Genomic DNA, 6,000 nt, shown 5'->3' with positions numbered 1-6,000 from the left:
TCTTTTCCAGTATGGAAAACATATTGCTTTAACTTTGGAAGTTAGCTTGGTTGATGACATCAACATAGGAAGGCAACACTCTTAAAGGGACCTCTTTCACCACCACGTCCTTTTCTATCTTCGCATGTCAAAATTTCATCACTCATGAAAACCACATATATGCCTGCAAATATAAGGGGAATGACAACTGTCACCGTGACCCTCGTTTGCCCCTATTTAAGCACACTTGCAAACCTCCCTCAGTTGTTGACCTTTGTGGCCTTTAACCACTATCCATGGACCAAGCTCACTATTTGGTTAAGTGCTTAGTTCTACCAATGAAACTTGATATGTGACAGTGACATCAACACCATTGGTTGTTTGCTCAATCTCATCCAATTACATAGCATACTCAATTGGAGTTTATAACTAAACTATTAGGTTGAGAGGGCCAGGGAGCTAATTCATGATTTACTCTCATATAATGGTAGTAGAATCATGAAAGTCACTCGTAGAATACAAAAAAGGTGACACCCTTATTTTTATTACCAAATCATAGCCATATTTCATTGACAAGGAGTGATCAATTCATGCGAGTTCTTGTAAACTTTGCCTTAAAAAACAACAAGCATAGACATTAATCTTTATCAATCGTTCAAAGTATGAGGTAATAATCTCTAACATTTCTCCATCCTAAAACTTGAGGAGCAAGTGGTGACGTTGGATCCATAATATACTTATACTAAGCCTCTCAAACCTTGGATGGAAGTTTTCAAGCCAAGGTGTCAATTGTAGCACCATGCTACCAATCGTCTAGGGCCATTCCAAAGTAAGCGGGACTATATCTTATGGGTTTCACATCGAATAAAGTGAAACCCATCATGCATATTAGCAATGGTGAAGAAGTCATAATCTTTCCAAAAATTAGTTAGAGCTAGCTTAACTTCCTCTAAAGGCATGGCCTTTCCCAAAAATTTATGGAATTATAATGCTTGCATTAGCTCATAGACTTCGAGTCTAAACTTCTTGTCAGTACAGATGAAATCTTGGACTAAATATTTTAGCCTTCCTAGTGATTCTCATGAAGCAAAGGAGCAGAATTATCTTGAGTTTTAGCTTGCTTTTCACCTTGCCACTTTGACCCATGACTTTCCTGAAAGAGTGGATGGCCATGCCGTACTTTTATCATTAGGAAAAACAACTAAGGATTGATAGAAGCATCCCATCTCCATCTACCATTGCAAGTAGGGATAGAGATGGAAATGAAGGCATACTAAAGGTAATCAGTGAGAGAAATACACAAACAATACTTGAATGTTCTCAAAAGTCCATCATTACCAATTGTTCTTAGGCTAGTTAATTTTTTTAGATTTAATAATTGCATTATACTCAAATACAATAAAAGGAAAAAAAATGGCTGGCTTCTATCCCTACGAGTGAGCCTATATCTTTTTTACGTCATTGTTAGTCCTTCATGCTACTTCAAAATGTTATTTTTCTCTTTTTACTTATTGATTAATGCACAAAAATGGCAATCACAAATCATCAATTTAGCAGAAAATATAGGAATATGATAAATATAATTATCTCCAATATATATAAATAGATTCTAGGTAAGATTTTATTTTTATTTGGCGTGTTTAACAGTAATAAAATCTCAATATACAACATCAATTTTCTTGTTATACAACAATTGGTGTCACACCCACCCCTTCTACTGAGGTAAATGTGGCACCCATCAGTTAAAATTCCCTTTTAACTGGAAACTGACACCCTGTTTTAAACAAAATCAGACCTACAAATCACAATTTACAATTTCACACCAACTACAAGTTCAAATACATAAATATCATGAATACTAATAACTCAAATTTGCGGGTACAACCGCTACTAAGATCACAACAACAATGACAAGAAATAAAGAAAAGGGGGACCCACTGCGGTCCTGGACTCGACCACGACTAGCTCTATACTCGGTCAGACAATCTAGGGTCCTGCTCCTGCTGACTCTGACACATTCGGTTGGTCGGTAGTGGCTTAATAATTTCAAATACTTAAATACGATTATATATAAAGTATATAAATACCAACTGCTCAAATAATTTTTCCAACTTTTCCAAAAATACCGGAATTCAAAGAAAATACAATCTTTAAAGAACTTTCGAAAACATAAATTCAACATAGATCAACATCAATTTGATTTTTCTCGGAAAAACACAAATTTTCGTGAGAGATCGCTCTCATCACGATTCAAAAAATAACATAAATCTCAAATTCAAAAATACGACGAATACCCAACACTCACCCAGAGCATAACATGGTCTAGAAAACTCTCTAAACCCTTCGCCGTGGCGCGGCTGGGTTCGAGCAGATCAAGGAACTCATGTCCTTAACGTTGACCCATCGGTTCACCGGTCGGTGACCCCGGCTACCCGATGAATATCCGATCAGGGGCTCTACACTCCCACGAGGCGGCCCTCAGTAATGTCAGCCCGGGTCGACACGCCACCTCAAAAGGTGGCCGTGAAGACCGCCCTCTGCGATGAGGATATCACCAAAACAATCACCACAATAAAAAATACAACTCCACTCGGAGTACAATATCCATCCATGATCATAAATCAAGAATACCTCGGCCATTTGCACGAGGACAAGATAAACACATAAAGCAAAGCCCAAACTTTTAACACAAAAATAATTTGCAAGTCCCAACACAAGCAACAACATGGAAATCCTTTTCCAGGACAAGTATTCACATCACAGAAATAAACATTATTTTCCACAAAGCGATGCCAAAAAGTATAACAATGCATAACTACCGATGAAAGCCCGGATCACGACACCATTCCTATACCGGGAATGAAAACCAATTCTACTAATAATGCCGATAAAACATCTTTAATATGCTCACATGGTTTTCATAAATCACTCCAAATCAAAGCATATATACCCATCAAAAAAATAAATACAAGAATTGAATAATTAAATCACATATACATGTATTTTTTTACTATTCACAAATACATATAATTATACAAAAGCGATGTATCAATACGGTTATCATGGCACATCGTAGGGAAAAATAAATATAAGTATATTTCGACCTTATCACTAATTAAACATGATAAAATGAAATACTTAAACATTTATTTCCAAAATACTAGCCATTAAACAATTATTTCAAAAATAATAATAATTAATCAATTATTTAAAAATAATAGCCACTACCAACTCACCTGGTGTCCTTGGGTTCCTTGCTGACACTGGAACTCCTCTCCCAAGACCGAACAACACCCTAATAGAATAATATAATAAAAAAATAAATAACATATTTAAACTCAAAAGAAAATACAAAAAAATAATAATCAACTCTATTGGGCCCACTCACTCCAATCGGTTCAAACCTGACCTTGCATAATCAAACTGGTCTCCAATTGCACTTAAGCCAACTCAATTTGGACTAGACCATTACTGGACCAACTCGAACCATCCCTCAATTCCATCTGAACCAAGCTCAAATTCACTGAGACCAAACTCAATTTCACTGAACCAGGGTTTAATTAAACCAATCAGCCTTGAACCAACTCAATTCTTATACAAAATATATTGAACCAACTTGGTTCAGATTTCAAAACCCCTTAGCCCAACATCCAAAACCAAACCCAAATCAACTTCAACTAATTCGATTCAACCAAACCATTCAAGTCCAACTACACTCAACTAGATTTAATCAAACCACTGACCCGGATCAATTCAATCAGCCCAACCAGATTCAATTCTCATCCAAACCCAATTCCAATTCAATTAAATGAACTTGGTTAAGCCAAATCAAACTCAACTCAATCAATTCGATTCGATTCAACTCAACCAAATCAATTATAACTTGGTTTGATCCAACCAAATCAACTTGGCTAACTCAACCAATTCCAATCTAACCATCATCATTAACATCTTAATCATCATAATCATCAACTTAATTAACTAAACCAAACCCTAATCTCGTTGCTACGAGTAATTGCTACGATGAGCCGAAAATCTCATCCTTCATTCAAGCTAGATTACATCACAAAATCTGATGATTTTTCAACACAAATTGAAGCAACAATCATCTATAACCATTAAACATGTTTTTTTCCTACTCAAATCCATCATTATCTTCATCAAATCCATCAAATACACATATATACATGCATACATACACTCATTCATCAAAAATACACCAAGAAAAGCTCTTACCAACTAAAACCATCCTCCGTGAGCTCACTCCCGATGATCTCCCATCCCCACCTCAAATCTCCCATTTTTCTCCTCATTTCTTCATTTTTATTTTTATTTTTCCTTCTCGGGTTCTCAGTAGCACAAAGATGGAGAAGAAGATGAACAATTTCTCAAACCCTAGATTTTTTTCCTCTAAATTACATTTTTCAGCCGAAATTCACTTTCAATCCCTCCAAATATATTTTCTTACAAAACAGTCCCTGAAAAAAACTCACCAATGATCCCTGAATTATGAAATAGTATTCTCAAAAGGTCCTTTCAAATTACCCAACGGTCCCCAGGTTATAACACAACATTTTTAAAAAGATCCCTTCCATCTTACTTTTTCAGTCCTCGGTTTCCATAAACATTTCATGTCCATCCTTTTTCATTTATTTTTTTAACCCAAAAATTTTTTTAAAAACTTTTTACATTTAAGTCCTTGTTCTTTCCGCTTGGGTTTCTACCAAAAATTACTCTGTACAAAAATATTACTGCAACTGTAGTAATACCACGAATATTTTTTTCCAGGTAATTATCCAAAGGTTCGAGGTATTACAATCCTTCCCCATAAAAAAATTTACGTCCTCGAAATTTCTTAGCATCATCAATCTGATATCACTGAATTTCATTTCTTGGTTCCAAGATCTCGTTTCTCTTGCTACAAATATGCTTAATAGTAAATAATCACACTGCAAATCACTATATATCAGTCAACAAACAACATGCCAAACACACTTTCTTGGCATCTTCAAGTCAACTCATTTTGGATAAAAACAATTCAGTCGAATATCTCGACCCATGATCCCGATTACGATGACACTACTCGACTCTTTTGTCTCAAAATGTCAAAAACCTACTATCGGGTCCTCAGTCCCAACATGCAACTTAGGTTTTAACCCGATTGGAGACTCTAAATACTTCTATTGGGCCCTCAACCATCTGTCTAACCCCTACTAAACCTCTAAGTCTAGACATGACTTCTAAACTTAGGCTCAGATCACAACCCGTGATCTCTACCAACCAGGGATATCTCAACCTCTGACTCGATACCAAAAGATGTCACACCCACCCCTTCTCTGAGGGTAAATGTGGACGTCGGTTAAAATTCCCTTTTAGCGGAAAGCCGACACTCTGTTTTAAACAAAATCGGACCTACTGAAATCACGATTTACAATTTTCACACCAACTACTGAGTTCAAATACATAAATATCATGAATACTAATAACTTTCAAATTTTGCGGGTACAACCGCTACTGAAGATCACGACAACAATGACAAGAAATAAAGAAAAGGGGGACCCACTGCGGTCTGGACTCAACCCACGACTAGCTCTATACTCGGTCCGACAATCTAGGGGTCCCGCTCACTGCAGTCTACAAAGACATTCGAGTTGGTCGGTGAGTGGCTTAATAATTTCAAATACTTAAATACGATGATATATAAAGTATATAAATACCAACCCTGCTCAAATAATTTTCCAACTTTTCCAAAAATACCGAATTCGAGCAAAAATACAATCTTTAAAGAACTTTTCGAAACATAAATTCAACATAGATCAACATCAATTTGATTTTCTCGAAAAACACAAATTTCGTGAGAGATACGCCCTCATCACGATTCAAAAAAATAACATAAATCTCAAATTCAAAATACAAAGTGATACCCAACACTCACCCGAAAGATAACATGGTGCTAGAAAACTCTCTAAACCTTCGCCGTGGCCGCGGCTAGGTTCGAGCCGTCGAGGAACTCATGTCCCT

The sequence above is a fragment of the Dioscorea cayenensis genome, chromosome 7 (assembly GCF_009730915.1).
Source record: "Dioscorea cayenensis subsp. rotundata cultivar TDr96_F1 chromosome 7, TDr96_F1_v2_PseudoChromosome.rev07_lg8_w22 25.fasta, whole genome shotgun sequence".
In the NCBI taxonomy this organism is placed as follows: Eukaryota; Viridiplantae; Streptophyta; class Magnoliopsida; order Dioscoreales; family Dioscoreaceae; genus Dioscorea; species Dioscorea cayenensis.
This window is presented reverse-complemented; position numbering follows the sequence as displayed.